Source organism: Balaenoptera musculus, chromosome 1, assembly GCF_009873245.2.
Source record: "Balaenoptera musculus isolate JJ_BM4_2016_0621 chromosome 1, mBalMus1.pri.v3, whole genome shotgun sequence".
Lineage (NCBI taxonomy): Eukaryota > Metazoa > Chordata > Mammalia > Artiodactyla > Balaenopteridae > Balaenoptera > Balaenoptera musculus.
In genome coordinates this window covers 163,807,389-163,829,738 of record NC_045785.1, presented here as the reverse complement: position 1 = coordinate 163,829,738, position 22,350 = coordinate 163,807,389, and the positions used below count along the sequence as shown (strand labels likewise).

Genomic DNA, 22,350 nt, shown 5'->3' with positions numbered 1-22,350 from the left:
GCAGAGAGGTTTGACTGCACAGAGTCCATAATAAATCAGTTGCTTGCAGACTCATATCAAAACCCTATCAGTGAGGGGCAAGTGACAATTAAGCTGCATCTGGTGGCAGGCTCTATAGTGGCAAGTGAATTGATGTACTTCAACTGTACAGCTGCATCTGGTGGCAGGCTTTAAGTCAGAATCTGACACTTATTTTAGTCCGTGCGTGGCCTGCCCATTATTTGATTTACCACTTCTGTCCGTGCCTCTTTCCTGCACTGCACACTTGTCTCAGTCTCAGTTTTGGTAAGCCCACAAGCTAACTCTAGCCAAAATGAGTAAAAAACACACGTCGCTGGAGATCTTCTTTGAAAAGGGGGAAAGACCCAATGATGAGACAGCAGAAGACTCTAAGACTGCCAACAAAAAGAAAGCTGCATTTAAAAGAAAATACCAAGAGTCCTACTTAAATTGCAGGTTCATTGCAACAGGTGATTCACATTCTCCAAGCCGGCTTTGTATAATATGTGGCGACTGGCTATCCAACGAAGCCATGAAAGCTTCAAAACTGCTTTGCCACATGGAGACCAATCACCCTGCATTAAAAGACAAGCTTTTGGAGTTTTTCAAAAGAAAAAATCGTGAACACAAAGACAGAAGTAATTACTGAAGGCCACCGCTTCATCAAATATGTCTGCACTGAGAGCATCATTCTTAGTGGCTAACCGCATTGCTAAAGCTAAGAAGCCCTTTACTGTTGGTGAAGAGTTGATCCTGCCTGCTGCTAAGGACATTTGTCATGAACTTTTAGGAGAGGCTGCAGTTCAAAAGGTGGCACGTGTTCCTCTTTTGGCTAGCACCATAACTAGACGACTTGATGAAATAGCAGAGGCTATTGAGGCACAATTGTTAGAGAGGATTAATGAGTCACCGTGGTACACAATCCAGGTTGACGAGTCTACCGATGTTGACAACAAAGCAACAATGCTTGTTTTTGTGCGATATATTTTTCAGGAGGATGTGCATGCAGATATGTTATGTGCACTTTTGTTGCCAACCAGCACCACAGCTGCAGAACTATTCAAGTCTCTGAATGATTACATATCAGGAAAACGGAACTGGTCATTTTGTGTCGGTATATGCACGGACGGAGCGGCTGCCATGACTGGACAGCTTTCTGGTCTCACTCCTCGGGTCAAAGAGGTCGCTTCTGAATGTGAGTCTACGCACTGTGTCTTCCATAGAGAAATGCTGGCTAGCCGAAAAATGTCACCTGAACTTAACAACGTTTTGCAGGATGTGATTAAAATGATCAACCACGTTAAAGTATACGCCCTTAACTCACGTCTGTTCGCACAGCTCTGTGAGGAGATGGACGCAGAGCACTCACATCTTATACACAGAAGTGAGATGGCTTTCTAAAGGTAGATCACTGGCCAGAGTTTTTGAGTTACGAGAGACACTCTAGAGATTTCTTTTAGCAAAACAGTCACCACTGGCAGCACAATTCAGTGACACAATGGATCGCAAAACTTGCTTACTTGTGTGACATATTCAACCTGCTCAAGGAACTCAATCTGTCACTTCAGGGGAGAACAACTGTGTTCAAGTCGGCAGATAAAGTGGCCGCATTCAAAGCCGAACTGGAATTATGGGGGTGACCAGTGAACACTGGGATTTGTGACATGTTTCAATCATTAGCAGAGATTTTGAAAGAGACTGAGCCAGGGCCTTCTTTCTCCCAGCTGGTGCATGGTCACCTATCTCAGCTTTCAAAAGAGTTTGAGCATTACTTCTCAACCACAAAAGACCCCCAAACTGGGAAGGAATGGATCCGCGACCCATTTGTGAATAAGCCAGGTGAATCGACTTTGTCCGCGCTAGAAGAGGATCAACTGCTTGAGATCGCAAATGACGGTGGCCTTAAAAGTATGTTTGAGACAACTTCAGATCTCCATACGTTCTGGGTTAAAGTCAAGGAGGGATATCCTGAGATTGCCACAAAAGCACTGAAAAGCCTGCTTCCATTTCCAACATCCTATCTTTGTGAAGCAGGGTTTTCTGCAGTGACAGCAACCAAAACGAGATTACGGAGTAGAGTGAACATAAGGTATCACTGTCTCCATCACTCAGGTATCACTGTCTCCCATCATCCCCAGATGGGACCATCTAGTTGCAGGAAAACAAGCTCAGGGCTCCCACTGATTCTGCATTATGGTGAGTTGTATAATTATTTCATCACATATTACAATGTAATAATAATAGAAATAAAGTGCACAATAAATGTAATGCACTTGAATCATCACGAAACCATCCCCCCCCCAACCCTGCGTCTGTGGAAAAATTGTCTTCCACGAAACCAGTGCCTGGTGCCAAAAAGGTTGGGGACAGCTGTAGTAGTACGTGTCACAGCACACCCATGGTGGCTTGGTATGGTCATCGGACATCTTCCCTGTTGTGTCCACACTTCCCAACACTGGAGCTAGAGCATTTACCAGTACATCCCCAGGAGGTCTATTCTGGCTGGCAGCCCAGAAAGGTGTGGTAATGACCACCCAGAGCTTGCTTAGACTTTCAGCATTGGGGGTTTGCAATGAATGTGCCAAAGATGCCTTGTTCCTGAGGACCACCAATCGTTGTGATGATTTTTGTTTCAATGGTTTTGAAGTGGCATTTGTCATGCTATTAAGTTAATATGTTAAATATGTTAAGATAAACTTTTACTAGGATAGAAACAGAGGGAATATTTCCTAACCCATTCTATGAGGCAAGCAGTATTCTAATACCAAAACCAGACAAAGAATTACAAAAAGAAAACTACAGACCAATATCTCTTGTTAACATAGGTGAAAAAAAAAAACTCAACAAATTATTAGCGAATTAAATCCAATAATGTATGAAGAGAATTACAGTTGACCCTTGAACAACATGGGGATTAAGGGCCCCAACTCCCTATGCAGTTGAGAATCCATGTCTGACTTTTGACTTCCTCCAAACTTAACTACCGTTAAGCCTACTGTTTACTGGAAGCCTTACTGATAACATAAAAAGTCAATTAACACTTATTTTGTATGTTGTTTGTGCTATGTACATGTTCTTACAATAAAGTAAGCTAGAGAAAAGAAAATGTTATTAAGAAAAATCATAAGAAAGAGAAAATACATTTTAAGTACGGTACTGTATTTATTGATACTGAGAGTTTGCATTGTCTGTTTACAGGATGAATTATCTGTCAGTACTTACATCAATATTTTCTTATATGATACAAAACACTGTAGATGTTATACATGTTACTAACACTAGACATCAACAATAAAAGATAATGTGGAAAAAAAGATAACCTTTACTGTCCATAGTAACTAATCCTAGTTTCTAATGCACCCCATTTATAAATGTATTCTTTCAGCCAGGCCTATATTTTGAGTCTGACAACACTGCCATGTTGGGATACTTTAGTCTTCTAGTATATATCTCATATTCTTATATTCTGATAGAAATAAATATCCTTACTCCCTTCCCGTTTGTTACTGCATTATTTCTTATCTATTTACAGCCATCTCACAAAATTTTATTTCATATAAACATATGAAATATGTAGCCAGACATAGCATGAGTTTCATAATTTTGAACTGCTTGAACTTTTGAATAACTAATGAGTGTGTTTTCAACATATAAAGCAACTCCCGCCACTTTTATGAAATATCTAACCCTAATAAACGTCTTCAGTCTTAGAGTTCGGGTAGTTTAAGGTTCTTTCCTTGCCAAACATAATATTACCACATGTTATAAAAAGTATAAATAAATAAAATAGGATTTGAATTTTCATTTACTTTCATCCATACAACTTCATTTTATATCAGAGAAGGTGATGTGTCATAGTGTTACTTAACCTAAGCCTTTAGCAGTGACGACAGGTGTTTGTACGCAAGTGGCACATATATTTTCCTATAAAGTCTGACTTCTGGAAAATTAACTTGCGTGTATTTTTATTTCATGACATAAGTAAAGTAAGTGTAACTTTCTCCATAAATATTAGAAGTCTAACTTACAGAAAGTTTCAATTTATTGGTCATAATCCTTCTTAACATATGCTGTGATACCACATTCATTTAGAATCATTTAAGGTTTGGTAACAATGCAGCTGAAACCATTGAAATAATGTTCTAATTAGAAGAGAGTTAAGACACACTAGTCTTCATTCTAGGAGTATATTTCATGCTAGGAGCATCTATTGTAAAAGTAAAATATCTTACTTTGAAATCGTATACTGCAAACCAAAAATATTTTGGAACCTCTCCAGAGCCCATGGCTGCACCGTGCTTTGCTTTTAAATCATCATGTGTCACGAGATTATATTCTTAGATGATCTATAGTCTAGTTATTTTGTTATGGCTGAAATGATCCAGCTTGTTTTTGATATAAAACTATCAAATCTGAGCCTCCTCTCCTCCTCTAAAATATAAAACATTCTTCATACTTTGTGTGGGAGAAAGGCTCTCTCTCAGCGTGCTGTTTACGCTGCTCATGTCAAGACAAGATGTTCACCAGAATACCAACGTGAAACCTATAATAAACTAACTTGCTTGAGTTATTTTTCACATTTAAAAAGTTCTTTTTAGTAGCAATTTTTTTGTTAGGTCAGGAGAGCTGAAATTTTTGCCTGTTGCTTTGTATTGCACAGTAAGACTTTTTTCCTTCACAGAAAAGAGACTACTTTTTCTCTGAAAGTTACTAACCTCTGTGCTTTTTGCTTAAAATATATATCCCAACTTCTGATCTTCATTAAAATTTTTGGTAGTGATAAGTGAATTTCATTCTGGATGACCAAAATGCTTTCGGGATTATTGAAAAAATGCATATGGTTACCTAGTTTTTAATCAAACCAAGCAAAGGAGGTAATGAATAAAAATTAAGATTTCCCAGATTCACTTGTTTACAAGGCATGTTATCACAGAAATCATATTTGCTACAATAAGATCAATTGGCAATTAAACAGAAAGTCTATTGTCTATTAAATTGAATGGCTCACTGTGGGGAAAAACTCATTTAATTTCGTTGCTTAAAAATATTTTTGCTTATGCCAAGGAAAATTCTACCTTAGAAACAAAACAAAAAGAAATTTAAAAAACTGCCCAGGAAGAAGCTGGCATATTAGTTTCTGGAGTGACCTCTACTGGTTTGGAGAAAAGGGTGAAAAGCCAATTACTGACATCTCTTAGTATTCTGCAGAAATTTAATATTCAGAATTTAAAAGCAGAGAAAAGGGACTTCCCTGGTGGTCCAGTGGTAAAGAATCCACCTTCCAGTGCAGGGGATGTGGGTTCCATCCTTGGTCAGGGATCTAAGATCCCACATGCCATGGGGCAACTAAGCCCACGTGCCACAGCTACTGAGCTCGCGCGCCTCTACTGGAGCCTGCACGCCACAAACTACAGAGCCCACGCGCCCTGGAGCCGTCCCACCACAACTAGAGAGAGAAAGCCCATGTACCACAACTAGAGGGCCTGCAACGAAGACCCTGTGTGCCGCAGCTAAGACCCGACACAGCCAAAAATAAACAAATAAATAAATAATAAATTTTTAAAAATAAAAGCAGAGAAAAGTACAACATATTGCAGTCATACTTAAAATATATTGAATCTTGGCTGTTGTTTCTTTCCTACAACCATAGTGGAAATGGTCCTTAGGGCCCATTTAAATCAGCAGGAAAATAGGATTTTGTGTATTGAATTTTATTTTGCAGACTACATTCCAAAACTACATTTATTCTGTTTAATAAAGGGTATAGGTAATAGTAACAAATTGTAAAAAATCATTTTTTCAGTAAGTATTTGTCAAGTACCTACCAGGTACTAGATCTTCCTAAGGGATATAAAAATGATAATAAAAGAGCTTGTGCTGTTAGGTGTAGATTAAGAGGGTAAGAGAGGGCTTCCTTGGTGGCGCAGTGGTTGAGAGTCTGCCTGCCAATGCAGGGGACACGGGTTCGAGCCCTGGTCTGGGAAGATCCCACATGCCGCGGAGCGGCTAGGCCCGTGAGCCACAGTTACTGAGCCTGTGCGTCTGGAGCCTGTGCTCCGCAACAAGAGAAGCCGCAATAATGAGAGGCCCGTGCACGGTGATGAAGAGTGGCCCCCACTTGCCACAACTAGAGAAAGCCCTGGCAAAGAAACGAAGACCCAACACAGCCATAAATAAATAAATAAATAAATAAATAAATAAATAAATAAAATTAAACTTAAAAAAAAAAAAAAAGAGGGTAAGAGAGGTATACAAATGACCATGATAAAAAAAATTAACACGTACTAAGTGCCATAAGAGAGCTCTCAGGGTCAATAACTTAGGAGAGGATGAAAGAATTCCTGGCTTAGGCAATCAGAGAAGGCTTCATGGAAGATATGCTGTTTGTCATGTGTTGTAAAGAATGGATGGGATGATGGCAGCTGGAAATGTGAACAAAGACCATTGCAAGTGGAAGGAAGAGCATAAGCCCTGAGGGGTTGTGTGCAAGCTTGTTTGGAGTAAAGCAAATTCTGTTTGGCAAGGGGACTGAGTAGGAAGGGAAAGGGCCCAGATATTGGAGGGTCTTGCGTGCCGGCTAAGTAAGATGTTTAAACTTTACTTAGTGGCATGGAGGAACCATTAGTGTTTTCTGGACTGAGGAGCAGCTTGGTCAGATCTATCTGTTATGATGATGAATCTGGAAGCTCTGTGTTGCTTAGATTGGAATTTTTGGGGACCATAGATTAGGTCACATCTAGTAGGCTATTGCAGTAATTCCAGGGAATAGTACATAGAAAGTGGGATAGGGAATGGAAAGGAAGGGAGGGTTTATGTAACAATGGCTAGGTCTTGAGAACAAATAAATAAGGGTACATGGTGGTGTAAAGGTCAAAGGTGCAGATCAGGTGTTCAATAAATAAATATTTTAAGTTAAAATTTGGGGGCTTAAGTGACTTTGTAAATAGAAATAGGAAAATCAAGAAGTTGTTTGAACATGATAAGATAGTTTGTATTGTACTTGATTGAGTTTGAGCTGCTGGCAGGACATATATATTGAAATGTCCTTAGAAAGCAAAAGTGGCAAAAGTGGAACTTAGAAAAAAGGTTGAATGTGATGACATAGGCAGCAAGTATAGAGCAGAAAGGACAAAGGACAGAGCCTTGGACATTGCCTAAGATTTAGAATAAGAGAATTCAGAGGATCTGCCAAGAAAATGGGATAGAGGTTAAAGAGGTAGAGAGTGTTAGAATAATGGAAACTGAGCAAGGAGAAAAGAGATTGCCAGTGGGGATGGGAAATGAAGAAATGTAAAGAAAATGAACATTGGGACTTCCCTGGTGGTCCAGTGGGTAAGACTCTGTGCTCCCAGTGCAGGGGGCCCAGGTTCGATCCTTGGCAAGGGAACTAGATCCCGCATGCCACAACTAAGAAGCCCACATGGTACAACTAAAAGATCCCGCATGCCACAATGAAGATCCCGTGTGCCACGACTAAGAAGTCCGCATGCCGAAACTAAAGATCCTGCATGCCACAACGAAGATCCCGTGTGCTGCAACTGAAACCTGGTGCAGCCAAAATAAATAAATAAAATAAATAATAAATAAATATTAAAAAAAAAATAAGAAAATGAGTATTGAGAAAGGACCACTGAATTTTGTTTTCGAAGGAACAGTTGTATTAGATGGTGAGTAAGATTGTTAGAGGTTAAGGAATGAGAGGAGGTGAGGCTTGAGTATTGCCTGGCAGTGAAAGGAAAGGAAAAAGTAGACCTGAACAGTAGCAGGCCAAGAGAAGGATTACTTGTTTAGGCTGGGGGAAAAGGAAACATTTTTTCTAAGGAAATAATGAAGGAGCTAGCAAAGAGGAAGAGTTGTAGATGGACTTGGGGAGGGCAGGTGAGACAGGCTAAAGAAACATGGCAGTGATCTGGAGCATGTAGATCTAGGGGAGCGCTGTCCGATGAAACTTTGCAGTGATGGGCAAAGTTTTCTCTTTGCTCTGTCCAGTGCAGTAGCCACGAGCCACATGTAGCTGTTTAGCACTTGAAATGCGGCTAGTGCAACCTGAGTGCAAAATTTTAACTGCATTTAATTTTAATTACTTTAAATATAAGTAGTCCCATGTGGCTAGTGGCTACCTTATTGGGTAGCACAGACCTAGTGTGTAAGTAGTTAATTTAGGAAAAAGGCATGGACGTTGTGAGAGATAAGGGATGAGTTCCAGAAAAAGTTTGGGGTAGAGATGGTAATATTTGCAGGCACTCGTGGTCAAAGAGTTTCATTCTTTTTTCATAAAATAGATAGCATTTTTCACAGAGAGGGTTGAGGTGGGGAGCATGGGAAAGATTTCCAGCAGTCCCTGTGGGGATTTCAGTGAAGAATCTGTGATAGATGAGACGAATCTCAGTAGCTCGGAGAACCCTCCAGAGGTGAGAGTCTGCATTTGGTTTAGGTCTCCGCTTCCCTCTCTGGTGACTTTTTTCAGTAACATTCGCAAACCTTGGAGGAAAAAAAAAAAGAGTGGGAGAGCAAGTTTAGGGGAGACCTTTGAAAGGCTGGCACAGTAAAAGGCTTGTAAAGTAAATAAATGCTGACTATCAGATCTGTATGAAGAAAGTGCAAAGCAAGGAAAACTAGAAGAGGATATGGTTAAGGACTCCAGGGCTGGAGGTTACTATGAGGGTGAAGAGCAGATTCTTTAGCTGTCAGACTGTGGAAGATAAGCAAGGTGATAACATTTTCATTTGTAAGAATTGTAGCTTTTGGAGGTAGAGTTTTCAACAGGAAATGAGATTTAAAAAGTGATAAGATTTTAAAATGTAAATTCAGGTGAGAGGAATATGTAAGACTGACGCACATATTTCCACCTTGATGGAAAGGAATTTTAGCATCACAGTTATTTTGTTTCTGCTCCAGTTTGCTTGCATTATGGTCTTTGCTCCAAACTCGCTGACTCAACTTTGAGTGTATAGTTTTTTTCTTAATCCAGATTTGAATAGTAAAACTGGGATTCGTTTTATCCATTTGAGTGGTATCCAAATTCATAAAAACTGAAATCAGAGTCGAGAGGGACCTGTGGGATTATTTCATCTAATGTATGGACTTTGTAAGTAGGAGGCCCTAACCTCTGGATTAAGTGGCTAGTTCAAGGTTACAGAGCTAGGGAGTGGCAGAGCTGAGACAGCACTTTAGGACTCCACTGATTTCCCAGTTCTGGCTCTGACCTGAGCAACATAATAATGTTCTGGGCTGAAGTCTTTAGCGCGTACCTAACAATCTGTACTCTAGAAACACTAAAACACAGTGTAGAATATTATCTGAAGAACTTTCCTGTCATTACTTTTCTGAACTTGTACTTTCCAATGACAAAGCTATTGACTTGACCCTACTGAAGTAAAAATCTTGCTGAAGCAGAACTCTACCATCTACCTTAGACCGTGGTTTATTCATTCGTAACTGTTTTGACATTTAACACACACACACACAAAGATTAATAGATGGGACTTCTAAATGTCAATAAATATAACAACATCTAGAATCACATTTTGGACTGAGTTCAGATGTGAAGGAGTTTAATGAACCAACAGGTGTTTTTTTCACTTTTTAAAAAGTACTAACTGTTGTGCCTCTCTGGCCAGCTCTTGTCTCTCTGTCCCTCTCCTGTAACCTTTCTGTGTTCCTAGTAATGAAGAAAGATACCTAAGTAATGTGATCCAAGAAAAAAAGGGATACTGTTTTCAGAGAACCTTAGAACTTTGTAAGGTGATTAGCATTTTCTTTTTCACTTTAATATGTTGAGAAACATACAAAGAGATTGGAAATAATCCTGATTATTATCTACAGAATAATAATGGATTCCATGTGACAATACCAGAAGTGTACTTTAAATTGCATTGTAATTGTATTTTAACAGAGACCCATTTTTAAGTAAGTGATTAAATGTACAAATCAGTACCTTTGCTAAAAATGGAAATAAGAATTTACATGTTTATGAGTTGAGTTCAAGTCTTTGGTTTCTGTGACATCTTAACTAATTTAAGAGGTTTCTTGAAGTAATTTATGGTATCCACAACTCTAGAACCTTTGTTTACATCTCTTGCAGTAACACGCACAATGAAATGGGATTAGCTGTTTTAATAAACTAAACCAAAGTACTATTCAGATGATCAAAGAATGTTAAAAATACCTTCATTTTCATTTAAATTCTGTAATTCCTTTTGGGGGATTTTTAGGTACTACAGCATTTGGCATACATATGGCATGAAACCAGCATACCCTAAGATTTCAGGGACTGACTCTTTCAATATATTTACTTGAGTAAATACTTCTCCTTTTCCCTCCCTCCCTCCCTGTCTTTTTCATCCCCAAGACTGGCTCTTTTCTAGGTAAATTTAGAAGATACAGAGATGAAAGTTACCTTTCCTACCCTCTAGAAGTTCATACACTGTCTTTAATACACTGGTTCTCAAAATGTGGGTTTCAGGCCAGCAGAGTCAGCATTACCTGGGGACATGCAGAAAAGCAAATTCTCCGGCCCCATCCCAGACCTCAGAATCAGAATCTTTGCGGATGAGACACAGCAATCTGCCTCCTCCCAAACCTTCTAGGAGATTCTGATGCAAACTCAAATTTGAGGACCATTGGGCTAATGGCTAGACTATTATACCTTCCTTATTTTCCTATCAAGGTAGAATCCACATACCATAAAATTCACCATTTTAAAGTGTACAGTTCAGTGGGTTTTACTGTATTCACAAAGCTATGCAACCATGATCACTATCTAATTCTAGAACATTTTTATCACCCCAAAAGAAGCTCCAAATCTATTAGCAGTCACTCCCTGTCCTCTGTCTCCATCCCCCAACCCCTGGCATCCACTAATCTACTTTCTATCTCTATGGATTTGACTATTCTGGATATTTCATGTAAATGGAATCATACAGTATGTGACCTTTTGTGTCTGGCTTTCACTTAGCATAGTGTTTTCAAGGTCCATCCATGTTGTAACATGTATCAGTGCTTTATTCCTTGTTATGGCTGGATAATATTCCATTGTATGTGTGTACCACATTTTGCTCATCTGTGCATCATTTGACGGACATTTGAGTTGATTCCTTGGTTGTGAATAATGCTGCTATGAACATTCGTTACAAGATTTTTATGAACATACGTTTTCAATTCTCTTGGGTATATATACAGTTGATTCCCCTCATTTGCAGTAGTTACATTCTTTAAAGTCTCTGCAAACACTGAATTAGTGAATACTGAGTCATTGCTCTGCAGGGAAATACAGGGTTAGGTTCCTTCAAGACTCTGGTCACATTTTTGACATACAGTCAATACATGACCTTGCTTTGTGTGTGTTTCTGTTTAAAGATACCTTATCTAATATATGCTGTTGATTCATTAACATTGAACTCACATCCAACAGCACCATTAACTCATGCCTAAGTAAACTTATCTAACACATGTATTTTCTCTGTAAGGAACATCACAGCCTTCTTGAGCTTAGGAACGCTAGACAGCACTGCACATGACACTTTAGGGCCATTTTAAACAGTGAAATTGCCAACAAAAGCACAAAAATGTGAAAAACATGGCACCAAAATAGACTGCAAAAGGAACACTTGTTTTCAGTGTGAGAACTGAAACAAGAAGGCAGTGTGTCACCTTGTTCAACCTCACCTGGGAACATGTTTGTTGGAAGACTCAAATTTTCCCCTACTCTGTGTATGTAGATGTCTGAAGGACTGAGAAACACCGTGAGGATTATTTTGGGATCACAAATTTTAACATGTAGGCAAATATGCAAATACGGAATCCACAAATAATGAGGATCAAGTGTACCTGGAGTGAAATTGCTGTGTCATATGGTAACTCTATGTTTAATTTTCTGAGGGACCGCTGGACCATTTTCCACAGTGGCTATACCATTTTACGTTCCCACCAGCAGTGTATGATGTTCCAGTTCTTCCATATCCTTGCCAACATTTGTTCCCTCCCTCCCTTCCTTCCTCTTTCTTCTTTTGATTATAGCTATCCTAGTGGATGTCAAGTAGTCTTTCATTGTGGTTTTAATTTGCACTCCTTAATAACTAGTGATGTTGAACATCTTTTTTATGTGCGTATTAGCCATTTGGATATTTTCTTTAGAAAAATCTCTATTCCAAAACTTTGCCTATTTTTAAATTAGATTGTCTTTTTATTGCTGATTTGTAAGTTTTTTATATTTTATGGTTACTAGCCTTTTAGTTATGTGGTTTGCAAATATTTTCTCCCATTCTGTAGGTTTTCTTTTCACTTTCTTGATGATGTTTTTTGATGTACATAAGTTTTTTATTTTGATGAAGCCCAATTTTACCTAATTTTTCTTTGATCACTCGTGTTATCTTCTTTAATTTTGAAATTACTATCAGTACAGCCTGTTAAAAGAGTTGTTTATATGTTTTTATTAGAGAAGTCATGAAAAGTTAGATTTCATGGATGCAGTAAATTATCACTTATTTGCCAATGGATGTCATGTGTAAATTTAAAGCATTTGTTTGCAAGTTTTTGTAAGGTTTTTATGTTGTTGTGGCTGTGAAATTTTAAATACTGGCATCAATAGGACCACAAATTTATAAAAAAGCAGTGTCAAATTCACATAACAAACTGTTTTTGTTTAGGAAAATTGAAGAGAAACACTTACAACTGCTTTAAATAATACTTTCCTTTTTAATAGAGAAGACTCTGCCTCTTTTAAAAATTATGAACTTTCTGCCTTAAAAGCAGACTCTCAAGAGCCATTTGTGAAAGAACACAAGAATCCCCGGAACTTGGAAATAAACACGGATTGGTGTTTATTTGTGTTAGTTTAAATGCAGTAGCCCTATGTGTCAGAAAACTGAATCTGTAACGCTTAAGTTAGCCTAAGCAAGCAAATAATATCAGCTAGCATGGCTTTAATCAACTAAGTAACTTTAAATCCAAAAGATCAAAGGAAGTTATAACTAAAAACAGTCCTTCGTGCAATTTCCCTGTAGAAGCAGGAAAAGGCTAGAAATTACATGTCACCTTCATATCCTGGCTTGCTGACCTTGTGCTCAGATCAAGCCCCTCTGTATGCCAGCTGTTACCATTATTGAGACCTTGCCCCCAGGGGTTAAGTAGGAGAAAAACTCTCCTGTCCTATAGGAGAGCAAACACGGAAAGTTCCAGCCCCGAACGAACATGCTTAATTCAAAGCAATCTGCATGTGCTTGTCATTCCGTCTGTCCCGCCGCTCCGAGGAACTACCCCTGAGACTCCCTGGTCGCTCTCTGTGTGCTCTGTTCCTGTGGCCAGTTTCGGCTGTGGCTACTGCAATCATTTGCAGACCAAACTAAACCAGGGACGTTTCTTCTTTTAACATAAAGGTAATACATTTACTCATGTTTCTGTGAATGTGTTATTTGGGGAGAATTTATTTAAAAACTGAACTTTGCTGTGTGCTTCTTGGATCGAATTTAAAATTCCAGCTCACAGTTTTTTTTCAGTGTAATCTTTGAACGGCATCTGAATGCATTAAAATCTTACGAAGTTTTTTTGAATGATAGTCTAGCACAGTAAGGTAAGTTGTTTCTTAAGGTTTATTCAAATGTGCTATTTTTATGAAGTTGGGAAGAAACCTTAGATTTCAAGTTGTTTAGCTGTTTCACGATTTGAGATTCCTCTTTAACCACTATCTAGATCAGAAGTTGGGAAATATGTGCTTCTCTCATTGCCAGTTGGTAGAAAAATAGATGTAGAATTGTAGCAATCACTTTAACCGCTTTTGTGAATTAAATATTGTAAGAAAATAGTAAAATATTAACATCTTCCAGCTTATAAAAAGAGAAGTTGCATGAAGATATACACTTGCGAGCCAAAATTCCACAGCAAGTTTAATTTTTATCAATGTTCATTTTAAATACACATCTCGCTATACACCCTCAAGTTGTTTTTGAGGTGATTAAACGTTTTGTGCATTGTATTCATTTTAATGGTGGCAATGATAACTACATTATAATTGGATTTACTACATAAAGTAGAAATCAGAATGCATTTGCCATATTTACTTTTGCTTAAAATTAGAATGGATAATTTATACGTGACTAGTAGAAAATTTCAAACTAGTTTAACTTGTGAAATATTTGTATGTTTTGTAGTAAAATGTAAAATTTTTTAAAACCAAGTGGATAAAAATTTGGCAAAAACTGAGGTATTTCATGCAAATCATTGACTGACCATAAATGACTTTCTTCAGGGATAATGCAAGAAATAGAGAGCATACTTTACAATTTGCTAAAATTTTCTTTAACAGGTATTCCTGTTGAAAGGAAAAGAATGAATATGTACTTTTTACCCACAAGAGGGTTATTTTAGATGATAAGTTATAATTTAAGAAAACTCCAATTCCCTTTGATGGCTGGGAAGTCACTAAACTATGTAAATAAACTCTAGAGTGTTCCACTGGTAGTGGCTTTACTACTTCCCATGGTTTTAATGTCTGCTGACATATTTCTACTTTTTAAAATGTTAAATAGTCTTGGCATTATTTTTAAAAAATTATATCTCTTAATAAACTATCTTAGGATGCTTTCTTTGCCAAATCTTAAATATTGGAATATTTTATTGGATGATTATACTTCATTTGTCAGGTTTTGTTTTAGTATACAAAGGCAAGGCAGAGTATTTTTTATGTATCTTCCATGCTTCATCTTAGACGTGAAATATAGAGTTGTGAGCATGAACTATTTGCATTGATTATGAAAAAATATGTAATGTTTAAGTGTCTGAAATGAATGACCTACAAAGCAGTTTAGTAAATACATGTAACCTTGCCTCAGTCTGGGAAATGATATATATTATAAAATGGTTTCATTCAACATTTTAATCTAATCCCAGTTGTCTTTTTAGTTTGTATTGAACCACTCAATGCTTTTTTGGCAACTGGGGAAATCTGCTTTTCAGTGTCTGCTGTGTACCAATTCTTTACCTTTCATTCTTACTGCTTTCATTTCTGGGATTGGATCAGAGCACCCTCAACAGTTCAACTCTTATAACTCTCTTATAGCTCAGTATGGGTGATTAATTGACAGCCTTGACACACTGACTGTATGAACATTTCCGATTTTTCAAAAATTACAATTCCTGATCACATCCTAACGGGAAATAAAACGGTGTTTAGGATCAAGACAAATGAACTGCTTAACTTCTCAGCCTTTTGGAAAAAATATAGAACAAAGCAACTAAATATATGAGAAAAGCAAGACTTGGGGAAGAGGGTGGCTCTTTGGTCTCTCTCTCTTAATTTCTATTCTTTTATCATTTTAATCACTATTCAACAGGCTCACTTATTTCAGGCTCGCATATTAGATTCGAAGAAAACTATTCACAAGGAGCACAGTAGGTGCTTATTATATGCTGTCTAAATAAGGACATTCACCTATTTAACTGAAAAATACAACTTAATTACCTTTGTGAGCAAACAAGAATCCCACTTGAACAATGTAGATGGAATTTCAGTTCACCTAATGTATGCAAGAAAGCAAACAGCAGAATGCACAAGCATTTATAATGATAATTTAAGTAAGGAATAGAAAAAGATTTATGAAAGGTGTACCCAGACTCTTGCTAAGAGTTACTTTGCTGATCCAATTCAAATATTTGATGTTTTTCTAAGCTGAAAGTAAATCTCAGCGTCCTTTAAGTAAAAGGATGCCTTCAATTGTCTCATACAAATACCTTGAGATATGTTTCCCAAGTTGCTCAGAAGACTGAAGGATACCCCTGAGACTTGATTTGCTGGACTCTGCAGGGAAGAACGCATTTGGGGAGCTGCTCTAGGAAATTTGATTTGCTACTTCTCAAACTTCACAAAACAGCAGGGAGTGGAGCCTGGTGTCATACTTAGCATTGGTGGGAAAAGCTTAGATAATTCTAAGTGTAATATGAAGAAACAACAGGTTACCATCTAAATCAAACAACTTTCAAGTGCTTTATGGTGATTGATCTCAGTTTTTGTCTTTATGGAAGACGTTTTTTAAAAATCCCTTCACATTCTTTTGCCTCACAATATGTGCATGTAGAATTTTCTTATTTTGATTTATCTCGGTGATGGTTTTTTTCCTTTGAGCTGCTAAATTTTGAGGTTTTTGAGATGTGTAAAATATTAAACATTCATGGTGTCTTAGACAGGCTTGTGATCTGTTCAACAACATGAGTTAAACTCAGTCATATGATCCTGTTTCTACTGAGGAAGAGCTATAGTGATACAGATAGATTGCTCAATGTTTTGTGATTTTAGTTGAGGCAAAATAATTTCAGATGAAATCTTATGGCCTAAAGATAAACCTGTCACATCTTGGAGGTCCTGTTTATTACCAAAGCATCTTGTGATTAATTCTTTTTTTACTAGGATGTGAGGCTAGATAGGAGGCCTGGTGTCTGGAGGTTGTCTGACTCTAGAATTGAAACGTTTAAAATGCTTAAAATGCAATCAGAAGTATTTTTTCTTTTCTTTTTCTCTTTTTTTTCCTTCCTTCCTTCCTTCCTTCCTTCCTTCCTTCCTTCCTTCTTTCCTTCCTTCTCTCTCTCTCTCTCTCTCTCTCTCTTTCTTTCTTCCTTTTTCTTTCTATTTTTGGCACAAAACTTTAGGGAACATGCTCCTTTAATAGAGAGGCTTGGGACTTCATATTGGAGACTGACCAGGGGTTGGGGAGATATTTTTTCTTGAGGGTTAAATAAACTTGTTAGTCCAATTGGCGATACCCTAAACTCTATCCAAATGATCTGTAAGTACTTGAGACTGTGTGACAAGTTGTTTTGTGTTTCCACAACATTGTTCCACATGAATTCCACACTGTTGTCTCTCAAACTAATGTCTTATTAAGGATTTCTCTTCCCTGCACCCTTATCCCCACCCTTATAATGTCAAGTGTAACCCCAAAAGAAGTAAAGATAATCCAAATACTATAATACATGTCTAACATGGAGTACCAGGTCCAAATGTTTTCGAATATACAGCAGTATTCTGCATTTCAAGCAATATTTTCTGAACCAATATTGAATATTTTGAGTGGCAGTTGCTTGCTCTTATAAATTGATCAGCATTAATTAAATAAAGTATAAATCCGTCGTTCTGAACCCTAGCTGCACATTAGAATCATCTGGGGAGCATTTAAAACTGCTAATGTCCACACCCCATTACAATATGAATTAAATCATAATGTCTGGGGCCAGGGCCCTGTGTCTGTAATTTTTTTTTCATATTACTGAAGTGATTCTAGTGTGCAGAATGGGTTGAAACCACTGTAATAGACTTGTAACTTTGTGAATATTTGTTATATTTATTGTGTTCCCTTCAAGACTTGCAGCAGAGTCCAAATGGATGTCTCAGCTGATTCTTGAGTTAAATAACAACTTTTTAGTGGGCTTTCTAGAATTTTTTTTGAAAGACCAGAGATCGACATTTCTGACTATAGAGACGTCTCTAGTTTTATTTCATATATTCTTAGTTATGCAAATGAACATAAATCTTCAGACTTAGGGTTAAAAGAAATTATTGCAGCTTTATAGAATTGAAACTCATCTGAAATAGGAACTCAAAGATAAAAGAATACTTTCTCTTTCTCTTTTTTAGGGGTATTGATGCTTATGGATATAACACATGTAAGTGTAGGGAGAAGTGGTGAATATTTTGTGCAATGATAATTTTGGTGGATGAACTTGGAAAATAGATCTCTGAAAACTGCTTTAATAACTGCAATATAGTAATAGTGTTCTTGAAATATATATTTAGGTAGATAAGTGTTTATGCTAAAAAGATAATGTTCTTGACTATCATTTATCCCAGACTGTAAAAGATAAACTTTATTTTACACCCACATTTCTCTTCCCACATAGACCTTCTACCAAAGGTACATTAAACATAAAACATGAGAAAAATGAGACTGATGTTTCCACAGCCCTGAAATTCCTATCATTCACCCCATAAGTATAAATCTCAGCCTTGACAACCTAATTCATATCTAGCAATAAGACTGCTTTCCAAATTCAGGGTCTTCAGATTTGCTATGGCACATACGCTATAATATCTTCCTAATGTTTTTTAACTCTTATCTATCAATATAGTTCTATAAATCCGGGCAAGGGGAAAACTGTATCTGTCAATTTTAATTTTTCTTCTGTATCATTAAGCTGTTTGTAAATATTATGAATGGTTTTTGTAAAAATGAAACATGTAACATTTATAGTTTATCTTTATTGGTGCCTTTACCTATACATCTTGTGTATAATCATATTTAAAAGAGGTTATATAAAAATGTTAGGTATATTTCATTTTCAAAGATGATGTTTGTTAGCATAAGTTGAAACTACCTTCTTGATAATATAAATTTAATAGGCAACAGTGAGTTTTCATTGTAAAAGAATAGTGATCCCTTACTTTCAGATTTCCTACAACGCAACAGTTTGCTTTCTCGTAGTGTGATGCAAAGCATAGTAATACCTAGTGGGTTCTTATTAAATGTTTGTGTAGTGGTATAGATTCTCAAATGTATAACATTGTTTCTTTGAGAAAATGGCTTCTAATTTATTGCAGTTTATGATTAAGGGGAATGATAGCAGTAGTACTTAATTTCTGTAGAATTCTTTGCAACAGATAAAATGCTTATAGGTGATTAAATGAAGATACTTAAAGTGTTCTTATTGAAGGAGAGTTTAATCGTAGAAAGTTCATGAACTCAAAGAAAAATAAGAAAATTTAATTCATCTCAGAAGGGGAGAAGATTATATTTCTTTATTTAAGACTATACTTTTTAGTTCCTTAAGAGGGCCTGATTCTTTGATTAAAGATACAGATTTTGCTGTCAGGTCACAATTACATTATTTTGAAATAGTCCAGATACTACATGACAACAAGGATTAATCCATCGCCTTGCTTTTCAGGTTTAGATAATATGATACATGGGTAGATAGCACTTCTTTTAATTCAGTGAAATATGTCTCTGATACTCTTGAATGCTGAATTGTACCTTTTAAAACTGTCTTGGGAAATACTGAATTCAGAGGATATTTTTCACGTAGACCTTCAGACTGAATTTTATAGCAGTAGCCTCTAGTGGTCCTATAAAAGCTAGTTGAACTTGGCATTGCCCTAGAAGCATCTTGAGGTTGGTTGAAAAGCCTTACTTTCAGAGACATGCTGGTCTAAGATTGAATCCCAATCATGTGATTTGCATTAGTTACACTGTAGTATTTTTGACCCTCAGTTTTCTCTATAATGGGTTTAATAAAATCTTCATAGAGGTATTGTGAGGAAAGTGTCTGACACAGTGAGATGATAAAAAAAACATTTTAATAGCCCTTTGAAGGGAAATATATTCCTAGAGAAAAAACCTGGCTGATGTCCTTCTACCATCCAGCTTTAACAGTCCCACTATAGAAGATGCCACAAATATACTTCTTTGTCCGTTTCTCTGGCTAAAACAGCATTTAGAGAAGCTGTTTTTTTCTCTTGCCATAGCACTAAATATTAATAGGGCATCTTGGTAGCAGTGATAAGAAATGAGACCATCATTTTAGGATAAGCATCAAGCAATTTTAGGGGACCAATTTCATATTAAAACAGGTTTGGTGCATAATGAATACAGGTACTCCCAAACTGCCTTTATACCTGGTATGAAAAAAAGACTTCAGTTATCTCCAATATCTAGTACCACTTGAGAGAAAAAGATTGTCTCCCCCAGTTAACTGGGCAAGGTGCTTCAATCCATATACATTACATGAAAAAGATTAAAATCTGATTGGTTGTTATTTCTATGTATACAACAGTTTAGGCGTCCTGAAATAAGCCATAATTAAACTTGGTTATCAATTAGAACCTCTACTATTAAAATTTGTTACTTTTCTGTCTTAATTAGAAAAACAGGACTTTATTTCTCTGTTAACTGGTATCATTTCCCTACTTGTTGCATCCGTTCTGCTTTAATTGGGCATCATTTTGCCATTACTTAGGCCTGATTCTCTTGTAGCCTCCCCACCTAGTTTGTGCTTTTGCCTTGCTACACAAAGTGTGTTCCAGGGACCAGTGGTATGGGCTTGTTGTTGGAAGATTCTTGTCCCACTCCAGATGGACTGTATCAGGATCTACATTTTAGCAACATCCCCAAGTGATCCCTATGTTTGAGAAACACTGTTATCAGTGTTTTGTATTTTGTCTAGTGAAACTGTGTTATAGGGAACATCACTTCTGAAAAAGATGATTGGCTACAATATGGGATCTTGTTTTTGATTCAGCCTTGCCATTTATTGTTAAGTTTGATGTTATGAATCTGATGAAGCAAAGGGTTATTCTGGAATACATTATCTAAGCTTATGGAATGTAGTTTAGCAGAAATCCCTCAAAACCTCGGCATCAGACTTCCTGGCCTTACCATCTGAGACGCTGTGTCTCAAGTTTTCTTTTGCAAAGTAGAGCGGTAATGCCTGCCACACCTGTTTTTCTGAGGGCTATTAGGAGGATAAACTCAAGTGAGGTCATGTGTGTGAAAGTGTTTGGCAATACCGCCGAGGTGTACCAGGGTAGCTGCCGATGCGAATGAAGATGTTCCTTCAGGCTATCTGAGCCCTGTGTTTGTCAAGGATGGCGATGGCTTTGCTGAGTGGTTACTGTGGTAATCGGAACATGTCTGTGTATTCTCTTCAACATTACATTTAGATTTTAACTTGACAGTTTTCTGGCCACAAAAACAGTTATGGCTTCCAGTTGCAAGGAGCTACTAAGAGCCTTTCATAACGCTTTTTGGATGTTGAGCCACCTAAATAGTTTGATGGCATCTTTTGGGTAAATTGTGTGTCCTTAGCATATTTTCACATGTAATATGTTGATGAATAAAATTTCCATAATTCCAGCAGTTCCTACTATGATTATATGATAGCATTTTCAATGAGATACTACTTTTAGTCTTTGAAGCAGGGTTATTTCCTTTGATCTTATAGGTGTAAGTGTCCTGAGCCCAGAGTAGGATGTAACTGTTTGAACCTTCTAATCACATGAGCTCTGATGACTTTTCTCTTTACATTTGATTGAAATGACTCTATATTTCTTCTCTGTATTCTCTGTTTAATGCTTATGAAACTAGTCATGATACTTTTGGTTCATAGATAGCTTTGGTCCAACAAATAATAATTTATGTTTCCCCAAATTTGGAAGCTGGGAGATATGATATGTTGAAAACCTTTTTCCGAATAGTTTGTGTTCATCTGTTCTTGCTCCTTAAATCCTTTTTGATTTCCTGCTTTATCCAATTATTTGATATATTGTGTAGGGTGCTATTGTGAGAAAGCAGACATATACTGGAAGACAAACAATTAAAAATGCATCCAGTGAAGAGATGACTGTTTATCCTTTAAGGTGAAATAAGTTTGCTTCTGTTTTTGCATTTTAATAATAATTATTTTCTGTTCATTATTAGTCACTGTGCTAGAAACTTTATATGTTGTTTCATTAATATTTTATTAATATGAAGGTGGCACATTTATAGTAAAAGTTGCAAGCAGTACAGAAAGTAAAATGTGAAAGTCTTCTCTACCCTTCCAAATGGCCCAGTCCAACTCTCCAGCAGGAAACCATGTTAGCATTTTCTTATGTCCTTCTAGAAATTATCTGTGTGTATACTAACCATACATGTGTGTTTTCGCCGCTTTTTTAATGAAATGGATTCATACCACATAGGCTCTTCTGCAGCTAGGTTTTATTCACACATGAAGATGTACTTTGGACTTCTTTCCCTAGCAATAATCCTGATTTAACTCATTCTTTTTCGTTGTGCAGAATACCCAAGGTATGGATATTACAGAATTTAAGTCCCCTATTGATAATTTAGGTGGTTTCCAGTTTTCATTGTTACAAGCAGTGGTGCAGTCAGCGTCTTTATCCAGACATTTATCTTTACACATTGTTCAAGTATATCCAGAGGGTAAACTCCCAGTAGAATTGTGAGTCAAAGGATGAGGGTATTTCAAATTTTGATTAGTAGTGCCATGTTGCTCTTTTAGAAGGTTGCACCAATTTGCATTTCAAACAAATTTAACTCTAAGAAGAATCAAGACTTAGAGACTCTAAGAGTGTAAGTAACTTGACCTAGGTTCTCAACATTAGTAACCCATAGAGTCAACTTTCAAATTCAGACCCACCCAGGCCATTTCTTCTAAGCCACAGATATCTCTGATGCCATTTTAAAACATAATTTCAGCTTTGGAACTAGGAAGCATCATTCCATATTTTTTTATATTCTCATTCCATTGCAAATACATAGCCCTTTATGGTTTTCAAAATATTTTTACATTCTCATAGTAATCCTATGA

General features: G+C 36.9%; 1 protein-coding gene across 3 annotated transcripts in view; it reads left to right on the top strand.

Moving 5' to 3' along the window:
• DISP1 (dispatched RND transporter family member 1) overlaps positions 1-22,350 on the top strand; it is a 209,314-nt gene that overhangs the window by 130,316 nt on the left and 56,648 nt on the right. Inside the window, exon 1 of one of the 3 annotated variants that reach the window (XM_036849365.1) lies at positions 13,196-13,376. The exons of the other annotated variants lie outside the window; for them this stretch is intronic. The gene's annotated coding sequence lies outside the window, so the exon portion shown is untranslated. Of the gene's footprint in view, positions 1-13,195; positions 13,377-22,350 lie in introns of those variants that run through there. 3 annotated transcript variants of the gene reach the window in all.